This window comes from Rhinopithecus roxellana, chromosome 3 (genome assembly GCF_007565055.1).
Source record: "Rhinopithecus roxellana isolate Shanxi Qingling chromosome 3, ASM756505v1, whole genome shotgun sequence".
NCBI classification, from domain to species: domain Eukaryota; kingdom Metazoa; phylum Chordata; class Mammalia; order Primates; family Cercopithecidae; genus Rhinopithecus; species Rhinopithecus roxellana.
Window position 1 is genome coordinate 132389864 of NC_044551.1, and position 17315 is coordinate 132407178.

A 17315-nucleotide genomic window follows, 5' to 3' on the forward strand; every position below is an offset into this window, starting at 1 on the left:
TGGTGGACACCCCTCCCCCAGCCTTGCTGCCACCTTGCAGTTTGATCTCAGATTGCTGTGCTCGCAGTGTACGAGGCTCTGTGGGCATGGGACTATCCAAGCTAGGCACAGGATATAATCTCCTGGTGTGCCGTTTGCTAAGACCATTGGAAATGCGCATATTAGGGTGGAGGTATCCCGATTTTCCAGGTACTATCTGTCATGGCTTCCCTTGGCTAGGAAAGGGGATTCCCTGACCCCTTGTGCTTCCCCGGTGAGACAATGCCCCGCCCTGCTTCAGCTCACACTCCGTGGGCTGCACCCACTGTCTGACAAGCCCCAGTGAGATGAACCCGGTACCTCAGTTGGAAATGCGGAAATCACCCATCTGCATTGCTCATGCTGGGAGCTGTAGATTGGAGCTGTTCTTATTCGGCCATCTTGGCACCCCCAGCTAGCAAGCATTTTCTATAAAGGGCCAGATAGTAAATATTTTTTGTTTTATTGGTCATATGGTCTCTGTTACAACTGTCATTACTCTTTCTACTACTCACCTCTGTCATTGTAGCCCAGAAGTAGTCATAAGTGTGCTGTATTCCAATGAAACTTTATTTACAAAAACAGGCATTGGGTAGTTTGCCCTGCAGGCTGTACTTTGCTAACTTCTTATGGAGAATCTTACAAAATTATAACTGCCTTCTGTTGAGCATCTACACATGTTATGTAATGTTATAGGCACATTGGATTGTTTTTTAGCTAATTCTTATGACAAAGAGGAAGCCAAGGCTCAGGAGACTTTAAAGTTGCAGAGTCATTCCTAGAACATAAATTTATCTCCACAGTGATGTTATACTTATTCTTACTCTGAAGTAGAATGGTCTACAAGTTTAAGAACTTTGCTTTCTATATTCTAAAAGAACTTGGTTATAAAGTTGAGCTACCTTGATCTTTCTGAAATCATTTCATTTCAGATAGTGGCCAAAGAAAACTCTGACAATTTAAATTGGGGGCAACTGACTAATGACCTCCAGGCCACCAGAATTTCCCTCAGCTGTTTGCACTGTTGAGATCACAGACATCTTTGAAACCTGCCATAGTACATCAGTTGACTGGAAGATCTCTCTTCTTTGACTTTTTTGAGGGGCTATGTTGGTCACTCTAGGTAAGATCTTGGAAGAAACCTTAGCGGCATTCTAAACTTCTCTTTCCAAAATTCAGAACCAGAGGCCAGCAGTACCTCAGGTCTTTGGAAAGGATAGTGGGCAAAGATAAAGATCTTTGATGCTAAAACGTTAATGAGCAAGTTGTCCAGTTTAGCTGTCATCCTATCTTCACCATCTTAGTCGCTGGAAACAAACTTAATTTATGTAGAGATTACATTCAACTCTGCCTTACATGAACAAGATGACTGATTTCTATAATCACAATATTTTATGTTATCTCTAAAGTTTTCAAAGGTGAAGAAATATTAGGTTTAGTAAAAATGTAAGAAAGTGAATATTAGGAGCATATAGTTAATAAATGGTCTAGTATTTGTATTTTAGAAAGTTAAAACACATTTTCCTGTTGGGTTTTTGGAGTAAAGTAAGATGATCTACATTGTTGCTGTATCCAGGCCTTTACAGTTGTAAGAAATGTTTGGAGGCTTAGTTGAGAGAAAAAGAATATATTTGAAAAAATGCATTTATCCTTCCTCATGAAAGTTGGTAGTGCCGAAACTGCAAACCTAGGACTGGGAAGGCTGTTGAAATTAGGGAGAACATTAATCACATGGCATGTCAGTGTGTGTACGAAAGTGCTTCAGAAAAACAGAACCAGTAAGATGTAGGTATCTTCAGAGACAGAGTGAGTGAGTGAGAGATTTACTATAAAAAACTGGCTTACTTGATTGTGGAGTCTGAGAAACCCAGACCAGGGAGAGCTCATGGTATAGTTCCAGCTGGAGTCTGAAGGCCTGAGAACCAAGAGAGCCAATAGTGTAAGTTCCAGTCTGTGTACAAGTCTGAAGGCAGGAGAAACCAGTGTCCTAGTTTGAAGATAGGTAGAGAGAAAGAATTCCTTCTTACTCAGTCTTTTTATTCTATTCAGGCCTTCAATGGGTTGCCCGATGCCCATCCACATTGGAGAGACCAATCTGCTTTACTCTACTGATTCAAAAGTTAATCTCATCTAGAAATATCCTTGGAGACATACCCAGAAACAATGTTTAATCAAGTATCTGGGTCCCCATGGCCCAGTCAAGTTGATACATAAAATTAACTTTCTGTGTGTGTGTATGTGTGTGTGTGTATGTGTGTGTGTGTGTGTGTGTGTGAGAGAGAGAGAAAGAGAGAGAGAGAGAGGATTGAGGGAAGAAGAGAGAGAATGTGGGTAGAGATAAGAAAAACTCCACAGCCTAACCCCTCCTTCTCCTCCTTTTTAAAAAGATTTTAATTCCCTTTTTTATTTTCCAAAGACTTATCTGATTATCTATTTATAATGAATAATTACTGATTGGGTGTCTATTATGTGCTAGGCATGATGCTACCACTGGGGATAAAATAATGAGTTAGACACATTGTCTTCAAGGAGGTTACTGTCTAGTAGGGGAGATAAGCAAATATATCATTTAAATACTGTGTACTAAATGCTGAAACATGAGCAAGTATTAAATGCTAAGAGAATTCATAGGAAAGACATCTAATGCTACTTTGAGAGTCAGAAAAGACTTCCTGGAGGAGATAAAATTTAAGCTAAGTAATGAAGAAGAGGGGCTTAATCAGACAAAAAGCCAGGAAAATCTATTCAAGGCAGAGGAAACATCATGGATGAGAGATGAGGATGGAGGCTTGTTCCGAACTTTCCCCATTCCATCTACACGATTCAACTGATTTCAGCATTTTTTAACATCAGGCATTTTAAAAGAAAAGCCTTTATATTGGGTGCCATGAACTAAAAGGAAAAGATGTGGCCTTAATGGTCCATTCAAAAATTTAATAACAAGAAAGTAATATTGCTTACAGATGGCACATTCTCTTCATCAGAATAAATGTGGCTGGCAGTGAGTAAAGTAATAATGGTCCTTCTTGGCTATGTTGGGTCAATTTTTGGTTACCAGTTCTAACAGAGGAAGTCATTGAGTTTAGTCGGATTCAAATCTTTTTTCCCTGCTTTACTGAGGTATAATTGACAAATAAAAATTGTATATATTTTAGATATACAACATGATGCTTTGATATATGTTTACATTGTGGAATGATTATTACAATCAAGGTAGTTTACATATTCATTACCTTACATAGTAACCATCAAATCTTTATATGAATAAGGAAGAAAGGAACTCTGGCAGTTCCACTAAGGTTCAGCTCTCTTAAAGTGCTCCTTCTAGGCCATAGCACCCAGTTTATCCTTTGCTCCCAAGTCCTTTATGTTAGAAGTGGGACTAATCTCTTGTTTTCTCCTTCTCTTCCACCCTCTTTCCCCCTCAGGTGAAACAGTCACAAATGGAATTTCAAGAAACATTCTATGTAAGTCCTGACTTTGAAATACTTTGTCATCCTAAGAAGCTTGGACTTTATCCTGAGGTCAAAGAAATGACAAATCAGATCATTCCAGCTGCAGTATGGAGAATAGAGTGAAGTGGGGTAACACTGGTGTAGTGGCACAACTTAAGCATATACGTAAGAGAGGATAATGACCTGAACTAGGGTTAAAGTAGTGGGAATGGAGATAAATAGATAGTTGGAGAGAAATTAAGAGGATAGAATGACTAGGACTTGGCAATTGACTGGATATGGTGGGCCTGGTGAATGAGAGGCAGGAGTCAAGATTGATGGTCAGGTTTCTGACTTGGGCAGTGGGTACATAGTGATGTTTGTATAAAGATTGAGAAAGTGAAAGGAAAGTGAGTGTCAAGCAGTTTGAAGCAGCAGTCAGCTGCTAGGCTGGCTCACCACACTTCTGTAGATTCGGTTGAGAAGGAAGCAATGGGCTTAGATAGATTTAGACAGTTTATTACTCAAAGCAAAATAGGCAGCATGATCTTCATGCTTTTATGAATTCCCCAAGTCCCATGATACAGAGTGAGGCCCAGATAGATGCTGTGTACACAGTGGACCTGTGTCCTCCCAATCTTGTAAGAGGCTACTTGCAAACTTGCCCAAAATCATTATCCTGGAAGATGACACTATCTTTGTTATGCTGGCCAGGAAACAAATGTACTCTCTAACCCAGAAGCATATCCTGTCTTTACTCAGAGACAAATAAAAACACCATGGACAATTACCTCTCAACAGTAAGAGAATGCTTTCCGTTTTGGACATAATGAATTTGAAATGCCCATGATATCTAAATAAAGATATTCAATAGATAATAATCTATTTTTAAGGAATATTTGGTATAGTGTTTATAGAAATGAGATAATAAAACAATAAAATATATAAACTTTGGATATGTTAATAACATGATAGTTGCTTGTAAGATAGTTACAACAGGTGGTTACTGTGTTGCCTAATTAAACATCATGATAGCATCTTAATATGTGTAAGATTTATAATTTTATTCATCACAAACTGAATTCACCTAGGCTTAGTCCTCTGCTGCTTATGAGGTTTGATGATCTGCTAATAATCTCAGAAAATGAGAGAGTTGTGTGGTGGCAGTATATTTATAACACACTATGGAACTGGCCTTATAACTGTGACTTTTTGCCTGCTTTTAGTCTAGACCAGCCCTCTTCAATAGAAATAAGATAAATGCAAGCCTCAAATATGAGCCACATACATAATTTAAAAATTTCCTAGTAGCCACATTAAAAAACCTTAAAAGAAGCAGTGAAATTAATTTTTGTAATATACTTTTTAACCCAGTTTATCAAAATGCTGTTTCAACATGTAATCAACATAAAATTATTAGTCAGATATTTTACATTTTTTTTCACACTAAATCTTTGAAATCCAGTGTGTATCTTACATTTACGGCTTATCTCAATTTGGACTTGACAGATTGCAAGTGCTCAATAGCTATGTGTAGCTATCGACCACTATATTGGACAGTGCAGTTCTAGACCTCAAGAACAAGAAGTTATATTTTATCACGTATGATGAATATAGTTTTTCTTTGTATGTTAGAGGACTAAATACTGTAGTATGCTTTTTATCTTAAACAGTTGAATACCAAGAATAGCTAACATTATAATGAAGAAATAAATGGCCAGTGAATTTACATGGTATTTAATTTTTTTTTGGAGATCATGAGTTTCACTTAAAATCAACTAGATATTACTGTCTCTAAAATAGGCGTCTTGGAAGGTAAATTAGGCCTGTAGGTTGTATCATTAGGTCCTTGAGTGTAAACCACTCCAGGATTTCACTAAGTGGACCAGGTAACCATGAAATTTAAAGTATAGTTAATGTTCATCCTTTACGTTTGGGAATACATTACATGTTGGTAGAATTTGTTCCATTATTTTATACAGTGAGGTGCCTCATCATTTTGTGGTTTGTGAACATTTACTTATTTACTATGTTGACAAGTGTATTGGCTTTGCAATACAGAAGCATGAAGCATCTCAAAAACCTAAAAGATTTCTGTTAAGTAATTTAATGAAAAACAGACATTGAGGGCAAAAGTCAGCTATCCTATGTGCCCTCAATACAGCAGTTGGAAATAATATACTTTTGAATGTCTGAAATATGTTAGTGGTTTTAGAAAAAGACTAGGTAAGTCATTTGAGAAACTTAAGAAGACCTACTAAGACACTGGCAATACATGGTAATAACTTGCTGAGTTTGCTTTGGGTAAACTCGGTAAGTCATGGAACTTGCTATGCATTTTAGTGAGGATACCTTTAATCCTAATTGATGAAATGCAGTCACTTTGAATTGTATGTTGAGGGAATGTTCTCAGGGAAAAGTGAGTTTCTGTGCTGAATGACTGAGTTAAAGCACTTGACTAGTTGTAAAGGCTGTGGGTATCTCTTTGATGTTGATTATTATCTGTGATTGTTGAGGGTTTTCTGTTTGTTTTTTAAAACACTTTGGAAAAGCAAATGGTGAGTGTTAAAATTTAAACAGATTTTCTTTTAGAGAATGTTCCATAGGAAAAGACAAATAGTTCTGCTTTATCCTTGTTCGTTGATGCTTTTATTTGATTTCATATTTATTGATACTAACAGCTTTAAACATTAGATTAATTCTATAACAAAGTGATACAGAATTGGGTGTGCTGTGAGGTATAGTATTGAATAAGGAAGACAGAAGCAGTAGGGTAGGTAGCATCTACTTTGTTTTCATGACCCAGAAGGACTATGTGTATACCATTTGGCATTTTATGGAGTTTGTCAATCCACTATGGTAAAACAATCCAACAAGGGCTAATGCCATGTTTGTGACTTAACCATTGATGGGTTAAACCAATTATCTTACTTTAGAATGAAACCTTGGGAATGAAGGGGTTATCATCAAAGGAGCTTTACTATAATAAAGTAGTCAGAGAAGGCCTCCCTGAGAAGAGGATTATAGTACTATGACTTGAAGGAAATGGGGGAGCAAGCCCTGATGGGGCCTCAGGAGGGACATTCCAGGTAGAGGGTATGGTGGGTGCCAAGCCCTACTGCAGGAGCATACCCAGTAGTTTGCAGGAACAGTATGATGACCAAGTGGTCATAGAAACAAAGGGGCTACTATCATTTATTGTCTTCTCTATTTTCTAGGTACTATTTATACAAACTTGACTTGAAATGAGGCAAATAGGGGGAAAAGTGTTATAGTGGAGCAATCTATTTTAAACTTTTAAAAACATTGCTTGGAAATAAATCAGGAAACACATAAAGTGATAGTACAGCTCCAATTATGATGGAACATGTCAGAAAACCATGGGGGTCAGATCCAAGGGCTTCTCACTGGCCAAACTCAGACAATTTGAGTTTCAAAATAATGAGAATAATAGATTTCAATCCATCAAATAAAAGTCAAAAAATCATGAATTCACACTTAAACAAATAAGGGAGTAGGATACTAACTGATAAAGGTAGGAGGAATGATAATGTTAGAAAATCACCATTTTGCAACCACTATAACCATTAAACAGATTATCAGTGGATGCTAAACCAGTGGATGAGAATCTGATGAAGACCAGCATATTTACAAGGTTTTAAAAAGCATCTACCTATAAATTTCTTTTTTAATTGCAAAGCATAAAATAGGTTTTAATTACAAAGAACTTTATAGTGGAGTAACCAGGTAGATACCACCTTGACAACTTAAGTAATCAGAGTTAACATTGCCAATAATTGGACAAACCAACATCACATACTTCCTGATGTGATTCACTGAGAAGAACACAACATCATTTATATAATATTGCTGTCAAAATTATGTAACCTAAATCTAATTATAAAAAAAATTAGACAAGCCCAAATTGAGGGATTTTTACAAAGGAAATTGCATGTACTATTTACAAAGGTCAATGTTGTGAAAGACAACGAAAGGATGATTCTGGACCAGAAAAACAAAAATTGCCATACAGCACATTTTGGGGACAATTGGAAAAATTCAAATAAGTTCTACATATTACATTAGATAATAGCATTATATCAATATTAAATTTCCTGATTTTGATTATTGTATTTGACCCTGTAAGTGAGTATCTTTTTTCTTGGGAAAGGCACACAGAACTGCTTACAGGTAATGAAACATGGTATCTGCAATTTACTCTCAAACAATTTAGAGAAAAAAGTTATAAGAGAGAAGAGAAGGGGAAAGGGAAGGGCAAGAAAGAATGATATAGCAGTTGTGTCAAAATGTTAACAATGTGGGTCAAACACATACAGGAGTTCTTTATATGATGCCTGAAACTTTTCTGTAAGTTTAAAATTATTTGAAAATAGAAAGTTGGAAACAATGTGATAGTGGGCTGGATGAATTGGGCCAGGAACTCTCCTTCTGTTTGGTGCCCCTCTTCGTCCGTTTTCTTTTAAGAAGGACGCTGGGGCACCCCTGAAAATAATTTGAAGATCATTGCACTAAACTGATCATCCCTTCCAGCAACAAAAAAAGGCAAAAGCCAATAGTTTTATAGGTAATAAGAAAGGACACGCTAATATTTCATTAGCTGTAAGACGAGACTACTTGTCCTTTTAATTTTAAATATTGCTAATGTGCAGATATTATTGGTAAATATTGATAGACACTAAAAAAAGAGCATATGAGAAAAAAAGAGCATATGGAAAAAAATAAGGCAAAGTCTATACTTGGCCTGAGGGCTCTGGGAATTGTGAGGGAGTCTGCGTGTGGGTCATTAGGAAGATTTTTAAGTAGCGGCAATAAATTTTACTTTTGGTAAAAGTAAATCCATGCAACTGAAATGAGGCATAGGAAGGAGTGAAGTGTGGAAACTCTGATCAACATAATTTAAGTTTATAATCATAGTAAGGATGGCTCCTCTCACTAAATGACAAGGTCATAGTGACCTTTAAAAGCTAGAGAACAAATGAGAAATGATTCAGAGTAGACAAGGAAGCAGTCAAAAGTATTGAGCAATGTCAAAAGCATCCTACTTCAGGCCACTTGAACACTTGTACTGAGTCAGTACCATCTATTTACAGTCATGTGCTACATAATGTCATAGGTTTGTATATAAGTCCATCCTATGATGTTCACATAATGATGAAATCGCCTAACAATGCATTTCTCAGAACATATCCCTGTTGTTAAGCAATGTATGACTGTACTTGGAGATAGCATTCATTACGTCAAAAGAGAGGAACCCTGCCTGAGCCAGGTATCATTCCTTTGTTTCTTAGAGTTAACAATATAATCCCCAGTCAGTATAGTACTTTGAGAAGAACATAATTTGAAGGTCTAGAAAACAATGTGTAACTACTGGAATTATGGAATTATCATAGGCATGTAATTAGCATATAGATTGTTTTAGGTTGACTATAAGGGAATTCTAATTTCCTTAAAGGAAAAAACCCAACAAAGGAGAAGAAAATAAATTATCTTTTGACCTAATTCATGTGCTAAATACTAAAACTTTATATCTCACTAAGAGATAAGATACAACAAAAGTGGGGAAATTAGTCTATAAGATATGAGGGAACTTTGTTTTCAAAACTGCTACAATATATCAGAAATTATAAGGGGTGGTCATGGCATAGGTGAAACATGAAAATACACTTTATTAAAAGTCGAATAATGCATATATCAAAATGAACAAGAAAAGCAGTAATGCTCACAATGTACCAGTGATCTCATGTACAAAACCTGTGGTTTCTTGGCTATTTGGAAAATAATAAAATGAAAAATGACTTTTAATGGACAAATGTGATATACTATTATAAAATGAGCCTTTCTTTTCTTTTCTTTTTTTTTTTTGAGACGGAGTCTCGCTCTGTCGCCCAGGCTGGAGTGCAGTGGCCGGATCTCAGCTCACTGCAAGCTCCGCCTCCCGGGTTTACGCCATTCTCCTGCCTCAGCCTCCCGAGTAGCTAGGACTACAGGCGCCCGCCACCTCGCCCGGCTAGCTTTTTGTATTTTTTTAGTAGAGACGGGGTTTCACCGTGTTAGCCAGGATGGTCTCGATCTCCTGACCTCGTGATCGGCCCGTCTCGGCCTCCCAAAGTGCTGGGATTACAGGCTTGAGCCACCGCGCCCGGCCGAGCCTTTCTTAAAGATTAGGAAAAAATAGAAATTACACAAAAAGATACGAGAAAATCTGTAATTTAAACCTTTGTGGGCATGGTATGAGAGCAGGTAGTACCAAATTAAGGAGGAAAACAATGCTGACAAAAGAAGCTGTAATTGTAGGCAGCATACAGGCAGGGTGCTTTGTGAAGTTCTGCCAGGGAACAGCTATGAAGCATCAGCAGTAGTTGGAATGAAGAATTAGGGGAATGGATAGTTTAATGACCATTTAAAATAGTTACTTTACTTTCTAAGATACGATAAGAAGGGTAACCAAACCCAATGCTCCAGAACACAAGTGGTTGGCTAAAGGAATCAGGAAGAAGCGTTTGTTGTTCTAGTTGGTGTAGCCTTGCTCAGCTACTTAGGTACCGTCTGTGTGTTCCTTTCCTAGCACCAGGTATTATCTACTGCTGTCTGCAGAATTCAGATATGGAGGGCTCAGTGGTGTCCCCTGGTCTTTGGACCATTCTGTATTTTAATGATCATGGTAAGTGCTTGGAAAATATGCAGCAAATACAGAGATGTTGGTGTTTCAGTAGAATTAATGACCATGTCTGTTTTTTGACTGGAGGGCTCAGTGGTGTCCCCTGGTCTTTGGACCACTCTGTATTTTAATGATCGTAGTAAGTACTTGGAAAATATGCAGCAAATACAGAGATGTTGGTGTTTCAGTAGAATTAATGACCATGTCTGTTTTTTGACTGGTGTTTTCATTGAAATCATCAGGTCTAGTTATGATTTCCTAGTCAAATTTTACTAAAAGAATTGACTATAACATCTGACATTTTTTATTCTTATAATGGACTAGGTCTTAAACACTGAACCACAGTTCTGCCCAATGAAAAGCACAGGTGTTCTAACAAGAAATAATAATAAATAAGATGTGGTATTTTTATTTTGTCAAGTAGTATACTCGCATATAGTGCATGCAGGGATTCAGAATACGAGATTGCTTTAACAGCAATCAAATTTTGGTAGAATTTACTTGATTTTAACATCTTCCTTTTAGGCTGGTAATTTAAAGAAGATCAGAAAAATTACTCATTCTGGGAACAAAGACTTTTGAAAGCTGTCAGCTTACTGACAGTTATGATGAGCGTTTATTTCAGGCTTATAAAACATATTAATCAAACTCATTTACAGTGTGAGGTCCAAAGAGGGTTATTTTATTTTTGAGAGATACTTTAAGTAAGTGAAGAGCACTGATAACATATACTTCATTGATACAAAGAAAAATGTGTTTTTCATCTTCAAAATGAGTAAATACTTTTCTTGGGTTTACAGAATGAAGCATACTGCAGGATTCTGTTTATTACAAGACTATTTGCAAAAGACCTATGCACACCATTCATTGCACCTTGAAAAACACTTGATAATATGGGTTGCATTTGCAAACTTCAATGTATGACATGGAAATCTGGCAAGCTGCCTGGCATCTACTTAAAGGATTGTCATTCTGGGAAAAATAAATTTCTCTAACTAGACAAAAGTCAATGTTTTCATGTTTTACTGCAATCAAACTGATAGAGCTGACAATTTAATGTCTCAACACTTAAAATATCTGTGGATAATCAGTTACCTCAATCAATCATAAACACAAATCCGTCTATTTTCAAAGCTTGTGTCTGTGACTAAGATATAAAACAGTTTGGTGAGACCCATCCCCCACAACACCTCATCATCTCCCCCCACCATCATCTCAGTAGTCCTGATTTGTCTTTAGCTATGCAGATATTTATACACATTATGCATCTGAAAATAACTTTTAACAACTCAAGTGTGATCAAATTTAGAAAGTTTTCTTTCACTGTCCTGTTTTATTTAATTTTTATGGGTAGTTTATAGCCTGTATGCCTGTCAGAAAAATGTGTAACTGTGCTGGCATTCCAGCTGAAGACATCATTACAAGTGAAAAAATGCTCAAGGCTTTTTCAAAGTGGGTGCTGAAACATACATTTCCCTTCTCTGACTCCAGGGGATGCTGGTAGCTACCCCAAACAGAGGTATTTTGCGGTCAAATGGTATAGTGCTGGCCCTTTAGGATTTCCTGGCAGGCACACTGGATGGCTCATTTCTGGACACTCGATGATGATGATGATGATGATGATGTTGATGATGATGGTGATGATGATGATAAAGCAAGGGAGACAGTGACAACACAAAAAGGTGCCTGAGGAATTGGATTCCAGGTAGGTCTAGATTTGGCAGAACTGACAGGTTCAGTTCACTAAGCTTTGGTATTGATAATGATGGGAAACTTCAGACAGTTTTAGAAATCTGTTTCTATTAAGATATGCCATGGCATTTCTGCAACATGAGAACAAGTTTACTGGGGCACACCATCCTTTCAGCATAATAAGAATTGATGTCAGAATTTTACATTCCTAACAGATAATTACTCTGAATACTGAATAAGCCAAATTTCTTGTTTGGAGTATTTTTTGATATATTTTTAATGTAATGGTGTATATGTGTGTATATGTATATATCGACACACACATTCACCACCAATGCCTCCTTTTTGTTTCTTTGATTATTTGGAGCTTTGCAATCAAACTAAGCAGTTTTAGAACCCTTGGGGCAGCATCTTTTAGTTCCCCGTCAGGCAGCGTTGCAAAACAATCAATCTTGCTCTCACTCTCACTTGGCGGAAGTGCCACGACACGAAGAGTGCAGTGCTTTGCTCTTGCCATGAAGCCTGGGTGACAAAAGTTTTTACAAGAAGCTGACTGTATTTGGGGTTATGAATATGCAATGACTCTCATTAGTATTGAAGCACCAGAGCAGGGGCTGACATCCCCCGCCACTCTGAGTTGCTGCAGAATCGGCTAATGAATTGTCTCGCTCCCTCACTCACACAGTCTGCTGTTGTGGCTCCTGAGTTCCAAGGGGAGTTGCCCATTTTAAGAAGACCATTGACTGCAAAAATTAATTGTCAAGGACTCTCTTGATTTCGTGAAACAATGTTTAGACAGTGCTTAGATTGTCAAAACAGAAAAGCACTAAACTCTGTATAAGATAATATCATGAATAGAAAAATTTAGAGAGAGACACAAGAAGGTATATATTATGTACTTGTATTCATCAGTGTGTACAGATATGCTTCCATCCTGGATCATTGTACAATATGTGTGACTGTATATAGATGAAACCAAGTCACAGAAACCTGACATTCTGTTGGTTTTTCTATTATCCTTCTAAATGGAACAAAAAGAGATGATAGAAAATTCCCAGAATGAATAGGGTTGAAACACAAAGATATTCCATCAATTCTTTACCATATTCTTTCTTTTGTATTCTTGGGTCTCTGCCAAACATTTTGCAGCTCATACACATACCATCTTTCATGAATATGTTACTGATAAGGATATGTTTATAGCCACTGATTAAGATATCTGAGCTGATTTGCAGTGTGTAAGAAGATGCAAAAGAGCTCAGAAACCATTTAGAATGTCCCCTTTCAATAGAATAAATTAAATGTGTTTTTCCACATCCCTCCTCCCTTGAAATTTCCTTTCAACTAGAAGAGCACTTCTGTGACTTGCTGCAGATTGTAAAGGATGGATTGAATTGAAATTGATAATATATGCTAAAAGGTAAGGGATATTTTGTAAGCTGTGCAAATATGGCAGTGAACAAAGAGTTAAACTCTTATATTAGGATGCTTGTTTCGGTGGTCATTTGTTTAATCTGCAATGGAAACCCATCCCTTGCAAGGAAGTAGATATTTGTTATTTTATAGAGTTTTAGAGGTTACTGTTATTATAATTGCTGTATCTGTTTGACCCATCACTGGAAACAAGAAAAAAATAAAGTAAAAGAACCATGTAAATATAAGAGTACCAAGAATGAGTATAGCATAAAAATAACTGCAGCTCTGACAAAAGTGGCTCAAGTATCATACATCAAACACTTGTTACCTCTGCCGCCTTTAGTGACTGCACATGACTAAGAACAAATCAGTGATAAAATCTTAAGAAAGATGAAACCAGTCTGGGCCGTTGCAAAGACCATTAGTCATTCTACAAAGCCATAATATTATTTGTTCAAGTAATCTTTGGCTTCCTATTTAATGGACATAATATGTACTCCATTCCTAGTTCAAAGCCACAAAAGGAATTTTAAAAAATTGGATACGTCTTAGAGAGGACCAGTCAGACCTGATCACAAAACAAGCTACTAAATTATTCAGTTTTATTACTAAATTTGCATTCTAGCTGTACTTCAATGCAAGTATAGGGTTTAACATTTTTACTGTTTTATTTTATTTTTATTTTTATTTTTATTTATTTATTTTTTTTTTTGAGACGGAGTCTTGCTCTGTCGCCCAGGCTGGAGTGCAGTGGCCGGATCTCAGCTCACTGCAAGCTCTGCCTCCCGGGTTTATGCCATTCTCCTGCCTCAGCCTCCCGAGTAGCTGGGACTACAGGCGCCCGCCACCTCGCCCGGCTTGTTTTTTGTATTTTTTAGTAGAGACGGGGTTTCACCATGTTAGCCAGGATGGTCTCGATCTCCTGACCTCGTGATCCGCCCGTCTCGGCCTCCCAAAGTGCTGGGATTACAGGCTTGAGCCACCGCACCCAGCCTACTGTTTTAAAAGTAATCAGAAATAATCAGAAATGAAGTACCTATACAGAAATGAAGTACCTATACAATCACAAGCATTTCCTGATTTTTCTGATGCCATTTCCCTACATATCCAAACATTTTCTATTACAAGACAAAAGTCTACCTGGGTACATCAGGATAAACTAACTCTTATGGAGCACACTTGCATTTTAAAATACAAGAGTGGAAACAGATCCATTGGAACAATTATGGCTAAGCACAACCCATTCAGGTTTGATAGAAATATTAATATCTGTTACTATGAATAAGATAATCACATTACAAGTGAAAATAGTTTTAATTGAAATATGGTAGTTTTGATTTGGCACTGTAATTAGCATCTGTATTTAAAACTTTGTGACTGCTGTGAACATTATTTATGGAAGGTTTATATTAATATAATTTGGTGCTTGTTGCTTTTATCAAATATTGGTGTCTAATGAAATAAAATGCAAAGAACTTGGGCTTCTCAGATTTTTATGAGTGATTTCTGACAATCATTTGCTGTACCTCCTTTTCTACACACAACCATAATACAATTGTAAGAGCAGGTGAAACAATATATTACATTGCTTCTATTTATATTATCTTAAGCTGTCTTACTACAAACCTGAAATAGAATTTGGATACTTAACAAGAGAAAAGCAAATATGCATATGGATTTAGGCAATTATTTGATTTCTCATTCTATACTGTATAGCATCCATAACCATATTTAGTATTTTGATGTAGTTTATGAAGTGGACCCAGAATTGGAGTACCCTATAGCAGACAAAGTGCTGGAAGTCACAGACACATTCATCCTCCCTCGCTCCCTCTCCCCCGACCTCTCTCTCTCTTTTTCTCTGTCTTTCACATACACATGTATGCTCTCACAATGGGGAGGGAAAAGAATGAAGAAGAGTTCAGCCTTTGATGAACTTACCTAGAATTTTGCCATTAGAAACTATTTTAATTTAAAAACATACATGTAAATTTTGTCCTTTATAGTTTAGTATTTTTTTTTTTTTTTTTTTTTTTTTTTTTTTTTTTTTTTTTTTTTTTTTTGAGGCGGAGTCTCGCTCTGTCGCCCGGACTGGAGTGCAGTGGCCAGATCTCAGCTCACTGCAAGCTCCGCCTCCCGGGTTTACGCCATTCTCCTGCCTCAGCCTCCCGAGTAGCGGCGCCCGCCACCTCGCCCGGCTAGTTTTTGTATTTTTAGTAGAGACGGGGTTTCACCGTGTTAGCCAGGATGGTCTCGATCTCCTGACCTCGTGATCCGCCCGTCTCGGCCTCCCAAAGTGCTGGGATTACAGGCTTGAGCCACCGCGCCCGGCCTAGTTTAGTATTTTTTAAATTTACATGTGAATGTGGGGCACCATAGTCATTTCAGTCTTTAGGATCTTTAGAGGTCTTGGTCTGAACTTGGACAGACCAAAGAATTTACTGTCAGCAAGTGCTATTTATACATTTCCTTGTCAGCCATGAATTAACAATTATTGAGTACAAATCTGGGTGCTGAGGGTAGGGAGAGGTGGACTAGGAAAATACAGAAAACAGAATCTTGGATACCAGGAAGTTTACAATGTAGCTGGGGTGAAAGATCATGGGTAACAGTGGAGTCTCATTTACAGGGCTAGATGTGAACAGTAGATTGATTTAGTGCTCCCAAAATGCAGAAGTGTTTCAGGGTTGTCACTGAGATGTGAGAACAGCCTCAGGAGGGACAAGTATAGGGACTTCTCATAGGAGTTCCTGCTTGGATTTTGGAAAATTAAACATTTTAGTAAAACTTGGCTTTACTTTGAAACGATATAAGTGTGTCTAAAACTCATTTTATTTTGATTTCAGTGGCAACATTTCCTTTAGAAGTGATATAATTTACAGTTTATAATTGTGTGTTTTGTAGTGTTCTTTAAATTTTTCTCATTTAAAAAAATTGTATCCTTAGGTAGGGAGGAAAAAATTTGTTTACTACAATTACAGCTGCCCCTTTTAAATGAAGGACAAGGGCAAAGGATTATACATGAAAAAGATCAGAGTAACATTTAAATAACTCCGTTTCTTCCTTAACTAACTCTTCAGTAGTCTTGCCTAGGTATACTTATAAATGGTGATTCCATATCAATGCCCAGAAAAATTATGCAAGTATGGGCATATTGATGCCCAGCAAAAATTATGCAAGTCCCAGAGTCCTAAATTATGCAGTTCCCAAGTCCTGTATTACCAGAAATGGTCATTATATGCCCTAGGTGGGGAGCTGTTTATTACTTGGTAGGGTCTCTGAAAACTGATGTAACTGTTTAATTACTAGCCACAAGTCCAGCTCTCAGTAAAACTGCGAAGTTGTTTATCTGCCACTCTTTACTTTGACACTCTTCTTCCTTTTACCTTTTTCCCACTCTCCTCAGATGGCAATAAAAAGGGCTTGCGGTTACCCCCTGCCAGAGGCATTTGCTTTTTAAACAGGAGACTTTGTGATTTGATATAAGTGTTGGGTGTATGGCAGGTACTGTGCTAGCTGCTTTACATGGGTTACTGCAACACAGATAATTGTATGGATGAAAAAAGTAGTGCAGAGACATGCACAAGATGAATTGTCAGTATCACACAGGTAGTTAGGTTTTGAGTCCTAGTAGTATTTTTGACTCCAGAACCTATGTTGTTTATATTACATCAAAACATGTTCAGACCTTGAATAAATTATGCTGGAAGTTCAGGCTTTGTGCCAGTCCCACAGGAAAAAATGCTTTTGGCTAGGAGCATTGCCCTGCCTGGTGCTCTTCAAATGAGATGAGGTGGGCCGGGTGTGGTGGCTGACGCCTGTAATTCCAGCACTTCCGGAGGTCAAGGTGGAAGGGTCACTTGAGATCAGGAGTTTGAGACCAGCCTGGCTAACATGGTGAAACCCCGTGTCTACTAAAAATACAAAAATTAGCCAGGCATGGTGATATGTGCGTGTAATCCCAGCTACTTGGGAGGCTGAGGCACAAGCATACCTTGAACCCGGGAGGCAGAGGTTGCAGTGAACCAAGATGGCACCACTGCATTCCAGCCTGGATGACAGAGTGAGATTCTATC

The 17315-nt window shown here is 37.5% G+C and overlaps 1 long non-coding RNA gene across 1 annotated transcript in view; it reads left to right on the forward strand.

The window, feature by feature from the left end:
• Positions 1-17315, forward strand: part of LOC115896453 — a 92483-nt gene that overhangs the window by 59645 nt on the left and 15523 nt on the right. The window contains exon 2 of the long non-coding RNA XR_004056340.1: positions 3447-3485. This is a non-coding gene — a long non-coding RNA (uncharacterized LOC115896453). The remainder of the gene's footprint in view (positions 1-3446; positions 3486-17315) is intronic.